This window comes from Pongo abelii, chromosome 14, assembly GCF_028885655.2.
Source record: "Pongo abelii isolate AG06213 chromosome 14, NHGRI_mPonAbe1-v2.0_pri, whole genome shotgun sequence".
Classification (NCBI taxonomy): Eukaryota; Metazoa; Chordata; class Mammalia; order Primates; family Hominidae; genus Pongo; species Pongo abelii.
This window is the reverse complement of record NC_071999.2, coordinates 31,143,523-31,170,536: the sequence shown is the minus strand read 5'-3', so window position 1 is coordinate 31,170,536 and position 27,014 is coordinate 31,143,523. Positions and strand designations below refer to the sequence as shown.

The following is a 27,014-nucleotide window of genomic DNA, read 5'->3' as shown; positions in this document are numbered from 1 at the left end:
GTTAAACGTATCATAGTTTCTCAACCTGTTTTAAAATGGTTTCCCCGCTAAGGAGCATGTTTAGATTTTTTTTTCTGTCTACCCCCATGAAAAGTTAATTTTACAGATATAGTGTATCTGTTTGTGTACTATAGCACATTGGAGGACCACACACTATTTTAGTATCTTTTTTTTTTTGAGCCCTTCAGAATCAGATTTTGCCCCTTAGTAAGTGATATTGTCCCACTGAGAATGCATGATTCATTGATACATAAATGATTTTGGACACTAACAACAGTAGTTGTGGCAGTGAAGCAGGGGTCGAAGCCAATCTGCATTGGATTGAAGAGTGAGTTTGAAGTAACGAAATGGAACCAGACATGTAGATCATTTATAGCAGAATGGTTGCAAGAAATGCCTCCGCAATCTGGCCTCTGCACTCAAACCTGCCCCTAACTAACAAGGCAAGCTGCTTTATTTGTGTCTCAGTTTCCTTCTTCATCGGTAAAAGTGGAATAATAGTAACTACCTCATAAGGTTGTTGGAAGAGTTAAGAGAGTTAATAGCAATATATGTAAAGTATTTAGAATTGTGCCTGGTATTAATACATGGTATATGTTCTAAGTTAGCAGTTATTTTTCAGAATGACGATATTAGCTGTACAATGGAAATTAAAGATAGGACCTGCTGTGTATAGTTCCTTATCAAAGAGGGGATTGTCACAGGAGGTGAACATGAAGTAGAAGGAAACATTAGTCAAGAGAGACTGGAGGTATTTCACTGCCGATTAAATGGAACCACTTGCAAGAAGATACTGAGAACAATAGTTCTGTATCTCTAAAATAGGGAGAGGGAATGGTCCCAGGGCATAGGTGAAAGCATTGCTCTTCATCAGGAAGAGACACATCTCTTCCATGGTTAACAAGCAGGAAGAAGAAAAGGATAGTAATCCTTATCACATATCTATTTCTGCCCTACAAACAACTCCCAAAGACAGTGACATAAAACAACAACAATTTGTTATTTCTCATGATTCAGTAGGTTGGCTGGACTCATCTGACGTTTCTGCTGGTCTCATCTGACGTTACTCACATGGCTGTAAGTAATTACTAGACTGGGGCTGGAGGGTCTAAGATGACCTCATATGCACGTCTGTGGCCTTGGTTCTGGCTCTCGGCTGGACCTCTCTCTGCACGTGGTTTTTCCTCATTCAGTAGTCAAGCTCAAACTTTCTTATCTGGTACTGACATGCTTTAAAATGGTAAAGATAAAAGCCATAAGGTCTCTTGAGTTCTGTGCTCTGGAACTCACATATCACTTCCACCACATCTTGGTTAAAGCAAGTCACAAGACCAGCCCAGATTCAAGGAATGGGCAAATAGACTTCACTTCTTGATAGTAAGAAGTGCAAAATATTGTGGCCATGTTTTTCTCTCTCTCCCAAACATGGATACATATAAATCTGTAGATCTGGTAAATGTTGAAGCAGTTGCTTTTCAAATGGCTTTGGTTTTCCCTGTAAAGTAGAAGAAAAACTCACCTGCTGTGAAGCAGGGGAAGGAGTGGAAAGAGAGAAAGCAATGATTGCATATCTGAAAAGACCGCAGGTTTAAAATAGTGCTTGAGCAGAATGGGAGAGATAGCTGGCAGGATATCATCAGAGGACTTCTAGCCAATGTATGGGGCCCATTTGCAGGTGCAGCCATGCATTTATATCAATATCCATTTGACTTGTTGTGTGATTTTCATCACTAGTACTCAAACAGCTCAGGTGGAGGCTGGGCAAAGACAGATGTTGGATTCATCCAGGGTTGGGACCTTGCCAGCTGGATATGATGAAAAGAAAATCGGGCGAGGGAGGTTAGGATCATTGGCAGGAGAGTAGTTAAACTGACAGACAACCATGACATTGAAGTTGAGTAGGGAATGAAATGGGGACAGGATTTCCCCTTTTACCTTGTAATACTAGCTTGAAAATTTTTACCTTTTTGCAAGATAATTTAAAAAAAACATAACCTCATTCCTTGCTTCCTTAAGATTGGTAGCAATACACTTTCATCAAATACATACTAAGACAGCTGAAGTAATAATGTGAGTGATAGGTTTAAAATGATTTCTCCTTTTCTTGACTAGTAGATTCCTATTACTTTGACTGTTAAGGGCATCCCTGACTGAAATCTCTCAAATTTGTTGTTGGTGAAGTCCATCCTCACATTTTGTAAGTATTAAGGAGAAGTTACCTCTTTAAAATGATATTTAGTACTGTAATTTTGTCCTTTTTTTCGCTAGTGGACACCTTTTTAAAAATAAGCATGTCACTTTATATTTTTCAGTTCAAAATAATATTTTGCTACACAAGAGTGTAGCAACTAATCTATAGGAACACAGTTTAGTTTTGTGTTCAGTTTTTCAAGGCTTAATATATTACTCTGACTTCTTGTTTCAGTATGTTTCACCCTCTATTTAGCTGGACTATGTTACTCAGGCCCAACTGCCAGGAAAGCCAAGTCTTTTCTGGCTGGTTCCGGCACAAACATGTATCTCTCCTGTGAGCCACATAGCTTTTTCGATCACACATAAACATGGCTAGGTCACCTCTGCAACCACCTGATATTTGATACCCAGGGCTATTTGTTTCCGCGCAACCCCATGCCCAGAACCTCTGGGACTCTTTCTCCCTTAGCAGCCTTTTCCCTGCCCCGCCTCCACCATCCAAGGTCAGGTTCCATCAGATATCATCCTTCTCGCCCTGAAAGCCTACATCCTGTTTAAATTTCTTAATGTTTTATTTACATCATTCCTCTGCTTAAAAATCTTTAAAGACCCTGCGTGATTTTCCATTGCCTGCAGCTTAATTTAAACTCCTTCAGCTAATATTTCAGTTCCCGTATTTACTTTAGCCTGGCTTATGAAAACACTTTAAGGCAGCTTACAATAGAAAGACTAGAATTAAATTAGTTAGCTCCACGTAGCTAAGTTCCCCACAATCTGAGCTCTTCTATATTTCCAGTATAGCTGCGGAACAGTTTCTCATAGGCTGCTTCCTATCCAATGAAACAGTGGTTCTCAACCTTTGGAGAACTCAGTGGTTGTCCATTGGAATTACTTAGGGAATCCCCCCAGCAATCTCTTTTCCCCCATTCTCAAAATTTTATTTTTATTTTATTTATTTATTATTTTTTTTTTTTGGAGACGGAGTCTCCCTCTGTCACCCAGGCTGGAGTGCAATGGCGCGATCTTGGTTCACTGCAAGCTCCGCCTCCCGGGTTCACGCCATTCTCCTGACTCAGCCTACCGAGTAGCTGGGGACTACAGGCGCCTGCCACCACGCCCGGCTAATTTTTTGTAATTTTTAGTAGAGACGGGGTTTCACCGCGTTAGCCAGAATGGTCTCGATTTCCTGACCTCGTGATCCACCCGCCTCAGCCTCCCAAAGTGCTGGGATTACAGGCGTGAGCCACCGTGCCCAGCCAGAACTTGTTCATCTTATAACTGAAAGTTTGTATCCTTTGACCAAGATCTCCCCATTTCCCTCACACCCCCAAACCCTGACAGCCACCATTGTACTCTGTTTCTATGAACTGGACTTTTTTAGATTATACATAAATATGAGATCATACTGTACTTGTCTTTTGATTCTTGGCTTATTTCCCTTAACATAATAGCCTCCAGTTCCATCCATGTTGTTGCAAATGGCAGAATTTCCTTCTTTTTCTTTCTTTTTTTTTTTTGAGACGGAGTTTCGCTCTTGTCGCCCAAGCTGGAGTGCAGTGGTGCGATCTTCCGCCTCCGGGGTTCAAGTGATTCTCCTGCCTCAGCCTCCCGAGTAGCTGGGATTACAGGTGCCCACCACCACACCCAGCTAATTTTTGCATTTTGGGTAGAGACAGAGTTTCACCATGTTGGCCAGGCTGGTCTCAAACTCCTGACCTCAGGTGATCTGCCTGCCTCAGCCTCCCAAAGTGCTGGGATTACAGGCATGAGCTACCACGCTCAGCCTTCCCTTCTTTTTCATAGCTGAATAATATTCCTCTGTGTGTGTGTGTGTATACGCACCACTTTTACATACACACATCACTTTTTCTTTATCCATTCATCCATTGATGGACATTTAGGTTATCTTCATTATCTTGGCTATTGTGAATAATCATGTAATAAACATGGAATACAGATATCTCTCTGAGATACCAATTTCATTTCCTTTGGGTATATGCCCAGAAATGGGATAGATGGATCATATGGTAGTTCTATTTTTAATTTTTTGAGGAACTGCCATAGTGTTTTCCATAATAGCTGTACCAAAATTTACATTCCCATCAACAGTGTTCAAGGATTCCTTTTTCTCTACACCCTTGACAACACTTGTCATCTCTTATCTTTTTGATAATAGCTATCCTAACAGGTGTGATGCAGTATCTGTTAGTGTGAGTTTGCCTTTCCCTGAGGATTAGTGACGTTGAGCATCTTTTCACATACCTGTTGGCCATTTGTATGTCTTCTTTAGGAAAATGTCTATTCAGGTCCTGTGCCCATCTTTTAATCCGATTGTTTTTGTTCTTTTGGGTTGTGTGAATTCCTCATATATTTTGGATATTAAGCACTTATCAGATATATGGTCTGCAAATATTTTCTTCCATTCTATAGGTTGCTTTTTCATTTTGTTGATTGTTTCCTTTGCTGGGCAAAAGCTTTTTGGTTTGATAAAATCCCATCTGTCTATTTTTGCCTTTGTTAACTGTGCTTTTGGGGCATAGCCAAAAAATTACTGACAAAACCAATGTCAAGGAGTTTTTTTTCCTAAATTTTCTTCTAGGAGTTTTATAATTTCAGTAGAAATGTTAGAATTAAATTAGTTAGCTCCATGTAGCTAAGGTTTCCACAATCTGAGCTCTTCTATATTTCCAACATAGCTGCTGAACAGTTTCTCATAGGCTGCTTCCTATCCAATGAAACAGTGGTTCTCAACCTTGGTTGTCCATTGGAATTACCTAGGGAATCCCCCCAGCAATTCCTTTTCCCCCATTCTTAAAATTTTAATATATTTAATTGACAAAGATTATATATATTCAAGGTATGTAACATGATTATTTCATATATGTATACGTTGTATAATGATTATCATGGTCAAATTAATTAATGCATCCATCACCACCCATAGTGTACCTTAGATCCTCAGAACTTGATCATCTTTGTTTTGTTTTTTTGTTTTTTTTTGAGATGGAGTCTCGTTCCGTTGCCAAAACCAACATACAAAATCAACACACAAAAATTGGTTGTGTTTCTATACACTAACGATGAACTATCCAAAAAAGGCATCAAGAAAAACAATCCCAAATTACAATAACATCAAAAAGAATAAAATACTTAAGAATAAATTTAAGAAAGAAGATGAAAGAGCTATACACTAAAAACTATAAAGCACTGATGGAAGAAACTGAAGACACAAATAAATGGAAAGATATCCATGTCCATGGATTGGAAGAATTAATATCAGTAAAGGATCCCTACTACTCAAAGCAATCTATAGATTCAATGGAATCCCTATCAAAATTCCAATGGCATTTTTCACAGAAATATTTTTTATCCTAAAATTTATATGGAACCACAAAAAACACCACATAGCCAAAGCAATCTTAGCAAAGAATAATAAAGCTAAAGGCATCAAAGTCCCTGATTTCAAACTATATTGCAAAGCTATGGTAATCAAAACAGTATGGTATTGGCATAAAACCATACACATAAGTCAATGAAACAGAATAGGAATCCCAGAAATAAGCTTACACATATATGGTCAACTAATCTTTGACAAGGGTGCCAAGAATACACAATGAAGAAAGAAAAATCTCTTTGATAAATGGTGTTGGGAAAACTGGATATCCACAGGCAAAAGAGTGAAGTTGGACTTGTGTTTTATACCACATACAAAAATTAACTTGAAATGGATTAGAGACTTATATATAAGATCTGAAAACAGCAATCCTGATGTAATTGAACTGGTTACAGGTGGGCACTGGGCATTGTAAAGGCTCTTGGTGACTTTAACATGAATTCAGAGCTGAGAAGCACTACTTTAGAAGTTTATTAATTCTCCCTATAGCATTCACTGCTTTCCCCATTAATACTACTCTTTTCTTCTTTGCTTGTCTAACCCCTACCCATTCTTTGAGATCCAACTCAAAGTGACCAAAAGGACAGGTCACAGATCTCAACTCAAAAGTGTCATATAGTGACCCAAACTCATAGATCCAACTCAAAGAGTACTATGGGATCTTTCTTTACCACCCAATGCCAATTCGTTCTCATAGCATATACCTTGTTCACATTTATTTGGCTCTTAGCATATACTTATTTTACTTTCCTGTGTTCTTCCTGACTCTTCAAAAGGATTTGAAGGTGTAGAAGGAAAGGGACTATATTTTACAACTTTTAAAAAATCTCTAGAACCTAACACAATGGCTTTCATACTATGTGCCATTTGTGTGTTTTGCGGGAGGTGATGATGGTAATGATGACGATGACGGTGATGATGATATAGCAGATGCCTGTTCAGTGCTGTGATCTAGCCTCTTAAATTTCCTTATTTCTCTCTCTCTTTTTTTTTTTTTTTTTTTTTTGAGACGGAGTCTCATTCTGTCTCCAGGCTGGAGTGCAGTGGCACAGTCTCTGCTCATTGCAACCTCCACTTCCGGGGTTCAAGCATTTCTCCTGCCTCAGCCTCCTAGGATTACAGGCATGTGCCACCAAGCCCAGCTAATTTTTGTGTTTTTAGTAGAGACAGGATTTCACCAAAGTTGGCCAGGATGGTCTTGATCTCTTGACCTCATGATCCACCCGCCTCAGCCTCCCAAAGTGCTGGGATTACAGGCATGAGCCACCACCCCTGGCCACATTTCCTTATTTCTTAACGGGGCTGCCCTGAGGCAACCGGAACAGACTCTACATTTTTTTTTGAGGCAGAGTCTCGCTCGGTGGCCCAGGCTGAAATGCTGTGGTGCCATCTCGGTTCACTGCAACCTCCGCTTCCTGGGTTCAATCGATTCTCATGACTCAGCCTCCTGAGTAGCTGGGACTACAGGCGTGCACCACCACACCTGGCTAATTTTTGTATTTTTGGTAGAGATGGGGTTTCACCATGTTTGCCAGGCTGGTTTCGAACTCCTGATCTCAAGTGATCCACCCACCTCGGCCTCCCAAAGTGCTGGGATTTCAGGCTTGAGCCACTGTGCCCAACCCGGACTCTACTTTTTACAGACAAAGTTGAAGTGTTTGGGAATTAAGCCACTCCCACCTTAACTTAATAACTATGAGTACCCCAGCTCTCCTGGCCCCTGGTTGGGACACCACTGGGGTGACCTGCACTGTCTCCTGTGTCACCTCTGAGTTTGAGTCAGTTTAGATTATGCCTCATTTAGGCTCATTTCTTTCTCAGTTCCATTCCCCACTACCTTACTGGTTTTCCCGGGGAACACTTCCTAAATAAATCATTTTTACATAAATTATTGTTGAAGTTTCTGCCTATAGGGGGAGTGAGGGCAGGTAGCCAACCTAAGACAGATGATAGTAATATAATAAGAGTAATAGTAATAGTGGCTATTATTTATTGAATATTTTCTATGTGCAAGGCATTAACTAATTTAATCCTCAGAATTCAATAGGTACTACAGTTATCATTTTACACATGGGGAAACTGAGGCTTATAGAGGTTAAGTAATTTGCTGAAGGTCACGCAGATAATAAAAGAACAGCTGAAAAAAGGAAAAGGAAAAACAAGGACAGTAGAAGCTCAAATCAAATAAAAAATTAATAAATGTCAATCAAATGACCACTTCAATAAGCTTTATAAGCGGTTAGAAACTAAATCACCATGTGTACTTTTTTTTGACAAAATAATTTTTGAGTTTCAATAAACAATTTACAAACTTTTGAAACACAACAGTTTGTAGTTTAGAAACTTCATTTCTAGTTTACCACCAGAAAATCTTCTTCTTCTTCTACTTTCCTCCTTCTTCCTCACTCCTCTCTTAATACTTTCTTAATAGTATGTACCCCTGATCCCAGGAAGTAAAACCTATATTTGGGCAATTAATAATTTAGATCTAGGCTGGGCATGGTGGCTTATGCCTGTAATCCCAGAACTTTGGGAGGCCGAGGCAGGCAGATCACTTGAGGTCAGGAGTTCGAGACCAGCCTGGCCAACATGGTGAAACCCTGTCTCTACTAAAAATACAAAAATTAGCCAGATGTGGTGGCACGTGCCTGTAATCCCAGCTACTCGGGAGGCTGAGGCAGGAGAATCACTTGAGCCCAGGAGGTGGAGGTTGCAGTGAGCCGAGATCGTGCCACTGCACTCCAGCCTGGGCAACAGAGCAAGACTCTGTCTCAAAACAAAATAAAACTTAGATCTAGTACATATTAAATGCGTATATTTAGGCTAGCCTGGAAACTACCATGCTTGCTTTGTCTCTAGAACAGGCATTCTAAATTACAAACAATGCATTTTGGAATGAATTTACAAAATGTACTATTTATAAACTGGGAATGTTTACATAATACCATTACTTTAATAACATTATAAACTCATACATCTTCTTAAATTTTATGTTTGAATTTTACAGTCGTCTGATCTACTCATATATATAGTGACCCAAAGGGAGGGGAAGAAAAGTAGATCAAAATATCTTTATCATTCAAATCATCTGTCTCCCTCTCAGAAACTTAGTAATGCAGCAGCTTTTCCATTTATAATTTGTGGGATCCTGTGCAAGATATATAACCTCACTTGACTTTAGTTTTCATATTTGTTAACTAGGAATAGTGCCAAGATTGTAGGATTGTTGTACAGGTTAGAGAGATTGTACTTAAAGGGTTCAGTGCAGGGCCTGGCATATAGTAGACATTCAGCAAATTGTATCTAATAATAATGATAATAATTCTTCCCTGGAAGAGTTTTGGCCAGTCTAGTCTAATGCCTTTGAAATCTGCGACTTCTCTTGAAATAAACAATAAGCATTAATAAAAAATGACACAGATGAATGCCAGTTACAAACTGAGCTTTCTGAACTATGCTTCATGCCTCGTTTTTTGTTCTTTTTCTCTTTATTCTCACACATGCCAAACTTGTGCCTCCAGCTTTATGTTCTTGCACCTATTCGCCCCATTCCCAGCCAGTTCGGTTGCGTCTCTTCCAGATATGTTATGTTTCATATTTAATTTTTTTTTTTAAGATAGGGTCTTGCTCTGTCACCAAGGCTGGAGTGTAGTGCCACAATCTCAGCTCACTGCAACCTCCACCTCCCGGGTTCAAGCGATTCTCCTGCCTCAGCCTCCCAAGTTGCTGGGACTACAGGCACACGCCACCATACCTGGCCAATTTTTGTATTTTTAGTAGAGACAGGGTTTCACCATGTTGGCCAGGGTGATCTCAAACTCCTGACATTATGTGATCCACTCGCCTTGGCCTTCCAAAGTGCTGGGATTACAGGCATGAGCCACCGCGCCCAGGGTTCTTTTTTTTTGTTTTTTGTTTTTTGTTTTTTTTTTTGAGATGGAGACTCGCTGTGTCACCCAGGCTGGAGTGCAGTGGCACAGTCTTGGCTCACTGCAACTTCCACCTCTCGGGTTCAAGCGATTCTCCTGCCTCAGCCTCCCAAGTAGCTGGGATTACAGGCACGCGCCACCATACCTGGCTAATTTTTGTATGTTTAGTAGAGACAGGGTTTCACCATGTTGGCCAGGGTGGTCTCAAACTCCTGACCTCAAGTGATCCTCTGGCCTCGGCCTCCCAAAGTACTGGGATTACAGGTGTGAGCCACTGCGCCTGGCCTATCTTTCATATTTTAAAAGATGATTTAACAAGGCACATGTGCACTACTTGCACAGGAGGTATTCCTATTCCCACCTGCCCTCTGCTCCATGCCTACTTCATTAGATAGATGACTATCCCATGATACTTGCTGAGTTCCTTTTGTATACTGTGCCTCACTGGCTGTTATGCAATAGCTGGTATGCTGTCTGGAACATGACGGGCCCTTATAAATGTTTATTCTGTTTTCACTAACATTGACCTTCATACAAAATTGTACATCCCTGTTCTAATGTCTCTTTTAGTAAAATGGATATGCTTTAATCTTAAACTGTTTTGCCAGGGCTGTGTTTTATAAGTCTAAGCACAATTTGGTAACTTTTTTAAAGAGAAAATTTGTATTTTATTTACAGTGAAATAAACAACACAATATTGACTTTCTTCACTGAAAATAATAGCAATATTTTCTGCATTATTTCTAGGCAAACCACCAAATACTTATTTTTTGCAGATTTTTCAGGTTTTGCTTATAAATCAAGATGAGGGCTGGGCATGGTGGCTCATGACTATACTCCCAACACTTTGGGAGGCTGAGGCAGAAGGATTGCTTGGCCCCAGGAGTTTGAGATCATCCTGGGCAACATAATGAGAGCTCGTCTCTACAAAAAAAAAAAAAATTATCCAGACATGGCAGCATATGCCTGTTATCTCAGCTACTTGGAAGGCTGTGGAGGGAGGGTCACTTGAGCCCACAAGGTCAAGGCTGCAGTAAGCCTCGATCATGCCACTGCGCTCCAGCCTGGGTAATAGACCAAGGCCCTATCTCTTAAAAAAAAAAAAAAATCAAGACAAAGCTGTAGATATACTCATTGAAAAAGACAGAAGAAAACAGACACGTCAGTGAACATGCACCTGATAAAAAGCTTATGAAGATGTAGCCTCAACAAAGAAATGCAGACAGCCACAACCAAATGTGGAACAAAAATGGTGGGCTCTTCCATTCAAACTTTCACTGTAACTTGTTCCTTTAAGTTCATTTGGTAAAAACAAAATCTACACTGAAATTCTTGTTTGGCAAACTCACATGTTTCTCTGTCTGGTAGTTCCCTTTACTGTCCATTATGGATTTTTAGCTATACACTTAAAACTCCTACTAGTCACAGATCAATCATGAGCTTCATTGTAACATTTTATAAAATTTATTCCTTCCTCCCACACCTCTTCAACATTTATTTCTTGGAAGAATTGATAGCTCAATACTCGACAATTGGATCCATGGTGATAATAAATGTCACGTCTAAAATAACAATTAAAACAATTTAAGAATGTTACTAGCAGAGCTCATGTAGAGTGAAACCTGGCAACTTCAGTGTCACTTTCTGGAAGAACAGATAGGTCCCCAAAACAGGAGAGTTCAAACAGGGCCCATTCAAATTGGTAGATTATCAATGGCTAAAGTACTCAATGGGAGGCCTATAGACAAAGATACTCAGTGATTAAGTGGCCTACATATACCTTACAGCTTTTCTTTCAAATATCAACTATAAGAGAAGCCCTATTTTTAAAGTCTCTTGGGTTTTTTAACTAGTTCCTGAATTATCTTTAGGAAGCTCTGAATTAGTTGTATAGAGTTGATATATGTGTTTACCATTAAATCCAGATCATGTTTTATACCAAAATTTATGTTATGCAAAGCCAAGTTACTCGATCTTTACTCAGTCAACGTGTTCATCAAATATACTTTGAAATGCTTTTGTCCATTTTTATAGCACTCATTCTCAACCTTTATCACAGGAAGAATACATGAGACCTTCATCGATGCATACACATCAATGCCTACACATCTGCCTGATGTCAGGCAGATTGAGGGCTTCATAAATGGTGATGGAAGCTTTATATCTTTTGCTCTGTGTTTCCATTGGACTCTGCAACAGTGAAGCTCAGCTGAGAGCATGTCGGGATCCAGTAAGTCACTTCTGTACATGGTGTTCCTCTGACATATTGAGTTTGAGTTATCCCATGACTGATGGTACCAGAGATATGCATTTAAGAGCTCTGAGGTGCTGTTCTGAGAATATATCTTTCAGCTCCTGAAGAACATGTTGCACTGTTGGAGCACTTAGGGTTTCTTTACAGTAACTCTGAGGTTAGTTGAGATTCCAAGTTGCCTTGCTGAGCTCTGTGGAATTTCCCAGGGAGTTTCATTTGAATATCAAGTTTGGTTGCCAAATTTGTGGCTTCCTCAAACCAAAACTCATGATGAACTTCAATATTTTCCATCACTTCATTGAGTGCATGCAGTACAGCTGTCAAGCTATTAGCTGCAAAGAAGAAATCAGAGGTTTGCCCCCAGAAATTTTCCCCAGATGCTCTTGCAAAAGATAGGACACTTTAAAGAACAACAATGATAACAGTGAAATCAAAATCTGCTGCTATACTACAGAGTACAAATGCTTGGCCAGCTATACAGTTATTCCATCTAGTATTTGGGTCACTATTTACACCATCTAAAACAAGTGCTTACAGGAGGTCCACTACAATTCAAAAGCATCATGCCTGCCTGTCCACTGAGAATGGCAAATTTCCTTCAGTCCTATACCCTTTTCTTCACTGTTCTGAAAAAGAACAGAAATTACATTGCCAAATTCTAAAAGCAGTTGCAGCCAACAATGGAAAAAAGAACAAACTTCCTCAACTTTTCCTATAACAATTGTTATAGGAAAAGTTAGAGCATTTGTTCCTCAATTGCTCCCATAACAGGCACTGATTTTGCCAACCACATACTTAAGGCACAGGAAGAGCAGAGTATGTAGCTAGCTTGAGGGGTTTTCTTCAAAAGTCTAGAAGCAAACAACTTCCATTTTAGAAGAAAATCCACTGGACAGAATGTAAATCTGGCCATAACAATATTTCATATTTAGTTCCCACTTCTAAGTTTCAGTGTGAAATTTTGCAGCCAAAATTTCTGCATCTGCCTCATAAGGTGGGAAGCTCACAGATTCCACTCCCAGGTGGAATTCATCAACAAACCTCACCAACACTGTAGGTGCTCTTCCCCGGCTATGTCAGTGATAATGGAAAAGAAGTGTGAGTCTCTCAAGTCCCTGAGGGTTTCTTCCCAAATGCAGCTCTCACAGATCTCTAGCAGCCTCTAGAATCTCAGACTCTAGCATCTGATTGGGTTGTATTTCAGAAAAAAAAAGTGCCCGTGGCTGTCGTCTCAAAACAGTTTCTCAAGACCTCTTCACCTTGGCCGGGCACGGTGGCTCATGCCAGTAATCCCAGCACTTTGGGAGGCTGAGGCGGGCGGATCATGAGGTCAGGAGATCGAGACCATCCTGGCTAACATGGTGAAACCCCGTCTCTACTAAAAATACAAAAACAAAATTAGCCGGGCGTGGTGGCGGGTGCCTGTAGTCCCAGCTACTCAGGAGGCTGAGGCAGGAGAATGGCGCAAACCCGGGAGGCGGAGCTTGCAGTGAGCCGAGATCGTGCCACTGCACTCCGGCCTGGGCAACAGAGCGAGACTCCGTCTCAAACAAACAAACAAACAAACAAAATCCTCTTCACCAGAATTTATCTGTACTCCAGCAGTACTTCGATGTTACTGGGAGTAAAGAGACCTTCTGGCATTTCATCATCCTCCGTCTATCCAGAGGTATATTTTGTTTTTCCATCAAAATCAAAATTTCAAATAGAGATTTTAGGTGCTCTTTATTTTCTTTCTCTTTAGGGGTTAGAGGCAAAATGTCCACATCCTTCCCTTGGCTGGCTTCTTCTGCACTGGGGTTCTGAACACTGCTGTTGTTGGTTTCTTTATGTTTTCATTCCTGTTCAGAAGTTTCATCAACTTTTTTTCTGTTTCAGTGTTCTACTTTCATCTTTCCTCAATTCTTTTATTCATTTTCTGTGTCTACTATGTGGATTGTTCAAATGAGTGGTAAGATCAAATACTGGGCCAGGCACAGTGGCTCATGCCTGTAATCCCAGCACTTTGGGAGGCTGAGGCAGGCGGACCATGAGGTCAGGAGTTCCAGATCAGCCTGACCCTGTCTCTACTAAAAATACAAAAATTAGCTGGGCGTGGTGGCATGCTCCTGTAATCCAAGCTATTCAGGAGGCTGAGGCAGGAGAATCGCTTGAACCCGGGAGGTGGAGGTTGCAGTAAGCCAAGATTGTGCCACTGCATTCCAGCCTGAGTGACAGAGCAACACTCTGTCTCAAAAAAAAAGATCAAATATTGCTGGGATTGCATTATCTCAAAGATTTTCTATTAGGACTAGCTCTACAGATGGTAGAGGACTCAGAAGTGGTTGGCACGTAATTGAGAATGTGTATTTAATTAATTAGATGTTTTATCTAATAGGTCTGCTCTCCGACATTTCTCCACCTACTTTGTGCATCTGGATGGATCCTGTGGGAACCTGAAGAAGACCAAGTTGGACCATGTGCTTTTCCGCATACAGGTGGGGACACCACAGAAGTTCTGCACTGTGGCCCCACACTGCCTCGGGAGGTAGCACGGCCAGCTCTGCAGGGCTTGTGCACCAACAAGAAGCTAAAACTAGTTTGGTAACTTTTTTTTTAAATAAATAGAGATGGGGTCTCACTATGTTGCCCAGGCTGGGCTTGAACTTCTGGGCTGAAGTAATCCTCTTGCCTCGGCCTCCCAAAGTACTGGGATTACAGCTGTGAGCCACTGCTCCTAGTCCTGGTTTGGTAACTTTTTTTTTTTTTTTGAGACGGAGTTTCGTTCTTGTTGCCCAGGCTGGAGTGCAGTGGCGCAGTCTCGGCTCACTGCAACCTCTGCCTACTGAGTTCAAGCAGTTCTCCTGCCTCAGCTTCCCAAGTAGCTGGGATTACAGGCACCGACAACCACGCCTGGCTATGGCTATTTTTTTGTGTTTTTAGTAGAGACAGGGTTTCACCATGTTGGCCAGGCTGGTCTTGAACTCTTAGCCTCAGGTGATGCACCCACCTCGGCCTCCCAAAGTGCTGGGATTACAGGCGTGAGCCACCCTGCCCGGCTCCTAGTTTGGTAACTTTTGACCTCCATTTAATGTCCACAAGGCAGAGATAATTACTTTTGAAAGCTGAAAGCCAGGAAAGTTGAGGAGTGTCTGGGATCTTAACCTGAAGCTATTTGAGACCACAGGAGTGTTCTCTGTGGGTCATACTCCCAGGGATGTTTGTGATCACTAAAGTGAAAAATTAGCTCAGGTCAATTGTATTTATAAATATGACTTCATATTAAATGTCAGCTTACAACATCATGAGGGAAAAGTGCACTTATCTCTCTACCTTTTACAATAACTTACTCATTTATTCCGTATTTATTATCTGCCTACTACAAATACTGAGGCAGGCCCTGGAAATATCTAGAGGAGTAAGACGAAAAATCTACCACCATGGACATCATTCATAGTCTTGTCCAGTGGTTCTCAATCTCAACTGCATATTAGAATAATCTGGGAGCTTTTTTTAGAAAAAATCACTGATGGCCGGGCACAGTGGCTTATGCCTGTAATCCCAGCACTTTGAGAGGCCGAGGTGGGTGGATCACCTGAGGTCAAGAGTTTGAGACCAGCCTGGGCAACATGATGAAACCCCATCTCTACTAAAAATACAAAAATTAACCGGGTATGGTGGCAGGCGCCTGTAATCCCAGCTACTTGGGAGGCTGAGGCAGGAGAAACACTTGAACCTGGGAGGTGGAGGTTGCAGTGAGCCAAGATCACACCACTGCACCCCAGCCTGGACAACAAGAGCAAAACCCCATTTCAAAAAATAAATAAAAATTTAAAAATCACTGATGCCCAGGCCCCATACCTGACCAATCAATTCTGCATGTTTTGGGAATCAGGCCCATGCATCAGTAGTTTTAACAGCTCCTTAGAGGATCCTAATATGTAGCCAACATTGAAAAACACTGGGCTAGTAAATATTAAAGAGTTTAGGGTAGGGCTGCAAATATAATATAATCACCTGGGAAGTTAAAAGTGTATATGTGTGTATGTATGTGTGGGTATATATGTATCCTTTCCTATCCCTCCCCTCACCCTAAGGCATACTGAGATCCTTAGAGAGGGGAGTACCGTATGTATTTTGGAAAATTCCTTTCCTTAAACAAGTAGAAAGTAGAAATGAAATTATAATACCATCTGATAAGTGAAAGACACAGGTTACTGCAGGTTACTGTAAGATCACATAGACAGAAAACCTAGCCAAGGCCAATGAGGTCAGTGAATCTTGTCCAAAAGGAGCTATAAGAGTGATGACTCCTAAAAGAGTTAGCCAGGCAAAGGGAAATAGGGTAGGTTTTTCCAAATAAAAGGCCTAAGCTCAGGCTAGTCTTTGGCAAATTCTTGTTCCGCTCTTTCCCCTTCCCTGTTCTTCCTCCCTCCCTACTGAAAGGTCTCTCCTGAAGAGTATTTCATCATAAATCACTGCCTCAGGCCCTGTTTCCAGATAGTCCCAACTAAGATAGTTGGTGCCAGAGGAGTTCCAGGAAGCAGGACGGACTTCTGGAGTTGGATCATCTACTAGACAATGGATCATTGGGACCTTGGTGGAGTATCATCAGTTCCCAGCCTACCTGCCCAGGCTGCCTTTCACCTGTGGTGGGCTGGAATATGATGCAGGTGAAAGGGAATGCAGTGGCTGGTGCTATGTCCCTGGCATTGTGGAGATATTGGAAAATAGTAATTGAAGGGACCGTAGAATTGGATGGCTGCTGCTGGTCACCGATTATGTGCTTACGAGAGGAAATGACAGGCTCAGGTCAGCTAATCATGAATGAAAAGTGCAGTGTGAGAGACAGAGGGCCTGCTAGACAGCATTGCAAGAGACTCTCGTCACCTGCAGCTGCAGGACAGCCCAATCTTTTTCTGTAACAAAGAACTACAGTGAAGGCTTAATGTTCAGTCGAAGCAGATCTCCTTCATTAAAGGCAGAGCCCTGCAAGGGTAGGGTGGGACTCTGAACTGTGGAATAAGGCTATATCTCATTGCTGGGTAGATAGATGCAGCATTTGACCCCCAGATTCCACCAAACCAATGTGCCTGCAGAAGTGATCCGCTCCCATTGCTAAAAGAGAATGCCCTCCTTTCCTTGCTATGCAGAAGTTTCAAATGAAACAGACCCTTATACGACAATGTTTTCCCTCCTTCCACCTTTCACTTTTGGACACCAGACCAAAACTGGGGTCACGCTTCATCATGACTCAATTGGGGTGATGCTTGCTGTGCTGAGTGGAAAGGGGCTACAAGCCAAAGTGTTACTGGACATGGATAATGTATACCAGCAAAACAGGGAGAATGTCTGGGAGGGGACTACGAGGTGCTGGACCAAGGGGCATTAGGGTATCAAGCAGGGGAAGGGAGAATTTGTATGGGATATGGGGCCCACAAGACAGGATTTAATTCCGTGGAAAGTTACCATCACAGAGAACATAAGGGTAAATAATAATGATAATAATAATAATAATTCCCTGGAAATTGCCTCAGGGATGGTTCTGTTATGCTGCTGGATGACTCCTGGAAGCTTGGGGGAAAAGCGGCCTACATTAAATGAAGTGGAGAGGCCAGAACTGCCATGGCAGGCTGTGGAGGAAGAGGTCAAAAGGCTCAGGGAAGTGGGCATGCTGAAACAGATCTACCGTCTAACACCAGGAAGTCTACCAGTGATTACTTTCCTCGGGAGGTTCCGAGGAAACTAATGGAGGAAGAAACTCACTGGTGAAAGGGATACCGGCATCATTGCGAAGCTGCCCTCTGCAGCTGAGGCTGATGATAAGCGTTGCTGTTACAGAGCTAGACTTCCTGGTAGCAAAGGAGATTAGAGTGTTCTAGAATAGCAGAGGCCAGGTGACACCACTTAGCCATCAGAAGCACTTAACCATTAAAACCACTTAATTACTGTAATGGGCAGCCAGGTCAGGAGGTCAGGATGTCAGCCGGGGGACTGACCTTTGGGGACCTATGGAGAGGACTAATCGAATATAGTGTTCCTAGGAACAAGAAAGATGGGTAGGAGAATAGTGCAACAGAAAAAATAGTGCTAAAGGCATATAAATAGAAGATAACCTGCAATTAATAATAGGTTAGCAGAAGGCTGAGGTCAGGCACCCCAATGGAAAGTCATGATCTCTTGTCCAGTTTCCAGACCTGAGCCATTTCTCAGACTCAGAACCAATTGACTGAAAGAGAGGCTGCATTATTATGAGGAAAGACTGATTGAGAGTCAGGTGATAACTGAAGGTCTGGCCCAGGTCCATCTAAAACAGGTTTACTGAGTCTGTGGACTCCACCAGTGGTTATTTCTCTGGTTCCTTCATGGAGAATGGAAATACCTAGCACTCGGCAGGATCCTCACATTGGTTCCTTGAGCTGTGGAACTAGAGCTATTTTAGTAGGAACTTCAACAGTAGTCCTTGAAACAGACCCTCTCCCACCAAGAAGAGTATTGCAGGCCCAGAGAATGGCAGACATTAGTGCCATCCTCAAAGACTTCAAGAATGTAGAGATGGTGCTCTTTGTCATAAACCTATTTAATTAGCTAGTCTGACCTCAGAAACACTGGTTAGATCGCAGTGTACAACAGTGGACTACCAAGAACTTAGCCAAATATTGGCCCCATTGCAGCTGGTTTGTAAGATCTGGTATCTTTACTAGAACATATTACTACAGCCTTGGTTCATGTATGTATTAGGTTGGTGCAAAAGTAATTGCAGTTTTTGCCATTACTTGTAATTGCAGTTTTTGCCATTACTTTTACTTTTGCACTATCCTAATCGCTATCCATCTGTAAATGTGTTCTTTTCTATATCCACCAGGAAGAAAGATCAGAAGCAGTTTTTATCCATGTGGTATGGACGTGATATTCATTTGCCAGGGCAATGTTAATTATCCTGCTTTCTGTCATATAATATAGTCCAAAGGGACTTGGACGACCTGGGCATCCTGCAGAACATCGCACTGGTCTCCAATATTTATGACACCGTGTTAATTAGATATTAGAAGCAAGAAATGGCAAGTACTCCATGTGCCTTGGTAAGAAATACGTTCTCCACATGCAGTCCCTGCTCCCCACTCTACTCACGCAGAACATGAACCTGGGCATCAGATCCCTGCACTTTCAGGGCAGCCTGAGTGGCGCCATCAGCACAAGCCTGCTGCCCTCCTCCCTCATGCAGGGCCAGATCTGAGCCACGTGTCCATGCAGCTGACCGCGCAGAGCAGGCTGCCCACAACCTCCATGAGCTTCACAGGGCCCGGCTACAGCCACACAGGACCCACCTCGCAGGGCGTCCCCATGCAGGGGCAAGGCACTGTCGGCAACTATGTGTCTCGGACCAAAATCAACATGTAGTCCAACCCAGATGCCTCCTCTGCCTCCGCCCAACCCCAGGGAGCCTGGGCCTGCCTCCAAGACCCTTGAAACACGGGACTGCTGGACATGTGGCCCCCAGAGAGCTGCCCTCCTGCTAGGTGCTGATGGGGAGGGGAGGGTGAATCCCTGCTGGCCGCCTCCCTGAGAGCTTCCAGAGGGACGGACACCCATGGGTGCATAGCAACTCCTCCTGTCCCCCTGCTTTGAGGGGGGCTGGGCTGTTTCCCATGAGTCTCAGGGAAGGGCCCTAGGAGGGGGTCCTTGGCCCTGGGTCTGGACAGATAGCACTGGGCTCACAGAGGTGGGGTAGAGTCGTTCCCCAGGTAGGGTAAAACCTGGCCAGAGACACCACAGTGGAGAAGATGAGGGGCCACAAGCTCTGGGCCAGAGGCCCCAGCCTTTCCTCAGGGCAGCTGGACACTGAACCCAGCCGTGTACCGTGGTGGCCACGTGTGGTATTGGGCGCTTGAGAAGCAGCAGGTCCTTGTCACGTTTCATGAGTGTTGTAGACACGCGGACTTCAGAGGCTTAGTACCAAAAAAGGGTGCAAAGTATCTCCTTAGTATTTCTTCATGATAATTGAATGTTAAAAATTTTTTTGGACATATTGACTCAAATAAAAAGAATGATTTAAAGGGGGGGAAAAAAGAAACATGTTCTCTACAAGGTAGAAGATAGAGGCTAACAAGATTCAGAGGCCTGCCTCATCAGTGAAGTTTTTAAAGATCCAGTGGTCTGGGGTACACTGGAACATCCCCTCCAAAGTACAAGACAAGTTCTTGTAGCCTGAATTCCTACCACCAAGAACAAAAGCAGAATACTTGGTAGGCCTCTGGGTTTTGGAGGCAGCATATTCACTGTACTTGGCAATATATTTATCAGGTGACTTGGAAAGCTGCTAGCTGTTAGTGAAGCCCAGGGTGATAAAGGGCTGTATAGTAGGTACATTCTTTGGTACAAGCAGACCTGACACTTGGACTCTGTGAGCCAGCAGATCCCATGGTACTAGAGGTGTCTGTTGTAAAGAAAGATGCCACGTGGTACTTCTGGCAAGCCCCAATAGGCGAGTCACAGCACAGACCCCAGGATCCTGGAGCAAGGCCATGCCATCTGCTGCAGAGAACTATACTCCATTTGAAAAACAGCTCTGTCATGATAACTGGGCCCTGGTAGAAACTGAGCATCTGACCATGGGACACTAAGTGACCATGAGACACAGAGTGATCATCAATTGGATTCTGTCAGACTCTGTGTTATAAGGTCAGCTGGGTGCAGCAGCAATCCCCTGTAAGGAATCCAGTAGGTCTGCAATTAGGTTCAAGCAAAGAGAGCATGAGTGAGCTGCACAAATAGGTGGCTGAGATCCCCATGTCACCTGCTACTGTTGTACCAACGCCTCTCCCTAAACTCATAGCTATGGCCTCAGGGGACTTCCCCATGAACAGTTGACAACGAAAGAAAAAATTCAAGCTTGGATCTTGGATGGTCAGCTGGGTGTGGATGCAAGCTGGAAATACCTGCTGCAGCACTGCTGCCCCACTCAGGGGTGGTTCTGAAAGAGATGAAAGGGAAAGCATCCCATTTGGCAGAGCTTCAAGCAGTGCATTTAGTCATCAACTTTGGACATAGAAGTATGTTGCCCATATACTAATGGACAATGACAAATGTTAGCTTCGCTTGTTGGTCAACGGCCTGGAAGAAGGAAGATTGGGAAAGGCTGGAGAATAGGCAGGTAAATAGACTTATGGGAGGAGGCACATAGTGTAAGGACGCTTTAGTACATAATGCCCATTAGAAAGTTTCCACTGCAGAAGAGGCATCAACCAGCTGTGTAGACAGGATGTCTAGGCCAGCAGATATTAGGCAGCCTCTGTCTGTGCCCATCCCAGTTCTCGCACAAGGGGCCCATAGAGGGAGTAGCCATGGTAGCAGAGGCGGAGGCTATGCACGGGCCCAACAGCTTGGACTCTCTCCAAAGCTGATAAAACTACTTCTGCTATTGAATGTCTGACCTGTTTGCAGCAGAGACCAACACTGAGTGCTCAAGAATGCCAAACAGCTACCGGGTGGCAAGTTGATTACACTGGGTCCTTCCAGCCTGGAAAGAGTCCCATTTCATCATGACTGGGTTTGACATATATTCCCAGTACAGATTCGCTTTTCCTGCCTGCAGTGCTTCAGCCAGTACCACTACTGAAGGACTTACAGAATGTCAGACAGTCTGACACAGGATCTCACATAACACTGCCTCAGACCAAGGGTCTCCCTTTCCAGCAAGAAGATATAGTGTTGGGCACCTGAGCAGAGGATCCACTGGTCATACCACATACCATACCACTTGGAAGCTATCAAATTGATAGAGTGGAGCAATGGCCTATTGAAGGCATAGCTGAAATTCCACCTTGGAAATAATCCCTTGTGAGGTTGGAGCGTTATCCTTCAGGATAATGCAAATATACTCCTTAAACCAGTGGCTGGTATATGGTGTTGTGGATAGAATACATGGTATTATATCCACAGTAGATAGAATACATGGATCCAGTGATCAAGGGATAATCAGGTCCTATACTCAGAGGTGGGATGCTTTCATCATAGGACACAGTAAGAGTCCCACTAAACTGAAAGCTATGGCTGCTCTCTGATCACTGTGGGCTCTTAATGTTGGAAGACCTGCAAGCAAACCATCAGAATGAGGTGGAGGCTGCCGCTACATAATTAGACCAGAGAGGAATACATTGCATACTCAGGAGATCCAATGGGAGCATTTCTTGGTATTCCTGTGCCTAGTTGTAACTGTAAATGAATAAGTACGGCCACCATAGCCTGGTAAAAGCATGATAACCAGGGTCTGAAACCCCTCAGGGATGAGTGTCTGGTTCAAGCCATCAGTCAAACAACCTGCACCAGCAGAAGTGCTAGCTGAGGTGGAGGGGAATCTAGAAAGGGTAGTGCAGGAGGGAGATAATGAGTATCAGTTATGGCCTTGGAACCAGCTGCGGCAATAGGGGCTGTAGTTTGTCCCAATACCCTTGTCTTTTAAAAATTTCCCAGAAATTGGGATTAGAAACTGCTCAGATGGAGAAACTTAACATGAGAAGCAAAGGATCTCAGCAATACAAAGCATGGACCATAGTGAACGTTTTTTGTTTCCTGCCCAAATCCACTCTATAAGCTCATGCAGCTGTACTCCAGCTGCTGGGAGTGTTGGATAACAATTTCAGCTGCCTTATTCTCTAGAGAATTTCCTTTGGCTAAAACAGGAGCCACCTCACGCATGAGGTTCTGCTGCAATCCTCCCCCTGAAGATCTCACCCAATGAGGGACATGCATGTACGTACAAAGAGCTGGCCAACAAGGCCACTTGGTGGTGAATTTCATGGGATCAGTGGAGGCCCATTCTTGTTTTCTTGTCCTCCTGGCCAATCCTGCTTCCTCTATCCCCTTCTCCAGAGTGCACCATCCTAATAAAACACTTCAATAACAATCCTTGTCTCAGGCTTCATTTCTAGATAACCTGATCCAAGACCATCTCTGGCCTAATTAAGACCCTGGTTATCAGGGGTGTCCTTGAGGGTTGCTTTTATATGCAGAAAAGGACTATTGCGAAGTTTCTCTTGAGGAATGAAATACTGAGACATGCTACATGATGACCCTTGAAAACATTATGCTAAGTGAAAGAAACTAGACACAAAAAACCACATGACGTAGAATACCATTTGTTTGAAATGCTCAGAATAGGTAAATCCAGAGACAGAAAGTACATTAGTAATTGCCAGGGGCTGGGAATAGGGTGGAGTAGGAATGAGAGTAATTGTTAATAGGTATAGGGTTTCCTTTGGGGAGATGAACACGTTTTACAATTAGATTGTGGTGAATGCTGCGCAAGTCTGATTATACTAAAAACCACTGGATTATATACCTTAAATGGGCAAATTTTATGGTATGTGAATTATATCTCAATAAGGCTGTTAAAAGAGCTATAAGGAAATAAAGAAAATATTCTTTAAAAAATCTTTGTCTTAAACAGTTAATATTCAACTTATTAGTTCCAAATTCAATGTCCTAGTTACAACTCAGGTTTTTACATTTCGTTTACAGCTCTTATTATTTAGTGGTAAGCATAGTAAATCTTTTTGTTTTTGTTTTTTTTTGAGACGGAGTCTCGCTCTGTTACCAGGCTGGAGTGCAGTGGCACGATATCAGCTCACTGCAACCTCCGCCTCCCAAGTTCAAGCGATTCTCCTGCCTCAGCCTCCCAAGTAGCTGGGACTACAGGTGTGCGCCACCACGCCCAGCTAGTTTTTGTATTTTTAGTAGAGATAGGGTTTCACCATGTTGGCCAGGATGGTCTCGATCTCTTGACCTCGTGATCTGCCTGCCTTGGCCTCCCAAAGTGCTGGGATTACAGGAGTGAGCCGCTGTGCCTGGCCAAGTATAGTAAATCTTAACAGTCATTTGGAATTAGCCCGTCACTAACTTTCAATCTCATTCATATACATATTTAATTATCTTCAAACCAACATTTTAAACTGTATTTATAAATCTAATATTTTATCTCATTCACAAGTACTTCAAATGTTAAATGTAATTCCTTCTTTAAATCTTATATAATAATTTTTAAACTAATAATAAAACAATATGGGGAGCCTATATTTCTCTTTGCTGCTCTGATGCCATCCATAAACTTAGTAAGATTTCAACTTAAACTTAAAACTTGAAATCGAGTGCTCCATTTTGTTTTAAATTGTAATTAAGGCTGTTGTTTTATGAAGCCAAAATCTTTTAAACATGACAAGTACATAATTTACCAGATATACAGAGAATCCTTTTAATGTTATGGTTTTAATTATTTTACACCTTTTTATTCCTAATTGTAAAAAGTCCAGGAGTTACATGAGGCATACACACTAAGAAGGCCAGGTACCAATCCAATAAACAGAAATTAATTAGACCAGAGACCTTGGCAGGTTCTGAAACCTGGAGTAAATATCCAGAATGATTCATCTGTCTGTTCCAGCTGCTGTATCTAAGCCCCTCTTTGTAGTCATTTTGTCTTGGACTACAAAAACTAAAGCAAGGTGTTGGATTCAAGTTACATACATTACCTGACTCTACTCACAAAAACCTGCAGCTTCCTACGTGGTAAATCACTTGATTGGATTTTTATTTAGACATTTTTATAATAGTTTTTTTTTTATTCTTAGGGTATATAATAGGAAATAGGAAAAATAGGAAGAGACACTATGTCTTTTCCACTCAACATGTAAAAAGTATTTGCACTTGGATTACTGCATTTGATTGCACTCTCCAAAATTCACAGATATTAAAAATGATTTCTACTTGTTATTTTCTATGATGTGTGTTCACAATAGCTGAAGTCGTTGTACTATGTGCATTAATCCCGTTTGCCAAAAGATTGCACTTTTCTCTGCTCATCTATGCAGTAGGCCGAGGAGAATGTTCTGCCAAGTGCTGTGCTAAGTTCTGGGATTACAAAAATGAATTAGACCATTTGATCACACTTAAGGAGTTCAGACTCTAGGTAGTAAAGACCTGAAAACAGAAAATCATTTTAAGTATTTGCTCAATGGCTCTTTTTCCATGGGAAAAGAGGGCAAGGACTTCATTCTATAAGGACATGACGGTCTGATTCACGGCTGTCATCACCAGCACCTAATACATAGTCACACTCAGTATTTGTTAAATACCCGAATACATGCTAAAATAGGGTTATATATAGAGGGAGTATGGGAGCCCCCAAAAGGGACATTTGCCTAGTTTTATGTGTAAATATGGGGCCGGAGGGTGAGGTAAGGGTGTTACTTCAGAGGTATCAGGAAAAATTCCTTAAAGATGAGAACTGAGCTGAGTTTTGGGAGACAGAGGAAATTAGGGAAAAGTGGAGTTGGGGGTTGCTTAGGAGTTCCCACATCTTGTGGCGGAACTTCAAGCAGTTTCGGAGTGCCAAGACATCAGCCTGTAAATGTAAGCAGCAGAAAGATCTGGAAGGGCTTTCTAGGCTGTTTTATATATTTCTATTTTAGTATCCATATCCATATGCTTATTTTAAACACTTGTCCATAGATCCTTACTACACTGGTAGCTCACTGATGCTAAGGACTGCATCTTGCTTGTTATCCAGGTGCCCAGCATAATAATGGGGATATGGTAGTTCCTCAAAAGTTAATGCAGAAATGAAAGAACAAACGGAAGAATGACAAGTAGCGGCATTGTGAGCACTCTCCAGTGATGAAGTCATCTGGATGGTAGGGATGTCAGGAAAGGGGACTATACCAGGTTAGACAGAGACCTACTCAGCATCTTAACTAATGGTGAGGTAAGTTTAGTAAGCCTCACATCTCAGAAATAAAATCAGAGAGGAATGTTGGGAGTTTCAAACTGCTTTCCTAGCGGGAAGGTGAAAAAACACAAAATAATAGTGGGGTGCGGTGCCTCATGCCTGTAATCCCGTTTTGCTGAGGTGAGAGGATTGCTTGAGGCCGAGTACGAAACCAGCCTGGGCAACATAGCGAGACCCCCGTCTCTATAAAAGAAAAAATGTGAAATTAGTGGCAAGCGCCTGTAGTTCCAGCTACTGGGATGAGGAGGGAGGTTCGCTGGAGGCTGCAGTGAGCTACGATCGCTCCGCTGCACTCCAGCCTGGGCGACAGGATGAGACCTTGTCTCAGATAGATAGAGATAGACAGACTTCAGAATTTATTAGGGTTTGTAATTTCCAAGTTCCAACGCACAGCAAGGGAAAGTGCCTGGCTGGGTAGTACGTTACACCCGGAAGTAAAGAGACGCATATACCGTTGGGTGCACTTTATAGTCTGGCTGGCAAACAAACGACACCGACGCGCAGAGTTAAGTGCTGGGACTTCCCAAGCCTGGAAAGCAGACTGTGTCTCTGCGACTAAGCGGCTGCCACGAGCGCTGAGCGGCCGGGCATTTGGCCTCGAGGAGGAGGCACTGTAAGGGCTGCGCAAGAGGGGCGGAACGCGGGACGCCAGACACCCTAGCTCCCGACGGACGCAGTTTTCAGTCGCACGGGCGAGCTCCGGGCCGGCTGCGGAGCGACTCCCCTCCCCCAAGTGGGCGGCGTGGCTGTCGGGAAAGAAGGACTGGGGCCTGCCGTTCCTCCTGCCGAGTATCCCTTCCAGCTGGACGACCCCACGCTGCAGCACGGGCTTCCGGCTTCTCTCCTCAGTGGCCAATTCGAGGGCACAGCGGGCTCCGGAGGCGCGGCGGCAAGCCTATCCCGCCTCCCAACCACAGCCTCCAGCACCCGAGAGAACGGCCGCCCACGGCACACGTTTTCCGGGCAGGAGGCGAAGGCCCAAGACCTAGAGAGGTGGGCTCGAGGGAAAGATCTGGGTCCCACCACTACTTCCTGGAGACGCCGGGGAAAGCAGGCCATCCTTCGAGCCACCCATCTCTTCTCCGATTGGTTAACTGCCCTCTTATTGCGCTCCTCTGGCTGGTGATTGGTTGGGATGCACCGTCTATCACCTGCTTCCTTGTGGATATCTAGGTCTCTAAGGGAAGCGTTACTTGAGGCTCGGTTGGGAAGAGGTTGGTTGGGCCGCTTGTGCCTACTTTGTTTATCGTAGTGGGGCTCGTCCCCCGGCGCGAGCTTCCGTCGCAACGGCCGGGAAAGAAACCAGTAGCGGGACGGAGGGCGGGGGTGGCAAGAAAGTCAAGGTTTAGAAGTAAGCCGGAGACGCCTAACCCTGATAACATCCGAATGGGAACGGGATAGGAAGGAAGGCCTTTGAGAGAGGAGGCGTAAACCCAGGAACAGTGACAGTGTAGGACGAAAGGCCTAAGTTTGTTGCGGAAG

At 43.1% G+C, this 27,014-nt stretch overlaps 1 protein-coding gene and 1 pseudogene across 26 annotated transcripts in view; one reads left to right on the top strand and one right to left on the bottom strand.

Annotated features, from left to right (window-relative positions):
* Positions 1 to 12,172: 12,172 nt before the first annotated feature.
* LOC100444882 (52 kDa repressor of the inhibitor of the protein kinase-like) lies at positions 12,173 to 19,342 on the bottom strand (annotated as a pseudogene).
* Positions 19,343 to 25,313: 5,971 nt separating this feature from the next.
* The window catches only part of RNF6 (ring finger protein 6), a 140,234-nt gene continuing 138,533 nt past the window's right edge, over positions 25,314 to 27,014 (top strand). For 7 of the 26 annotated variants that reach the window (XR_010136644.1, XR_010136648.1, XR_010136643.1 and 4 more), the window contains exon 1: positions 26,293 to 26,525. The gene's annotated coding sequence lies outside the window, so the exon portion shown is untranslated. 26 annotated transcript variants of the gene reach the window in all.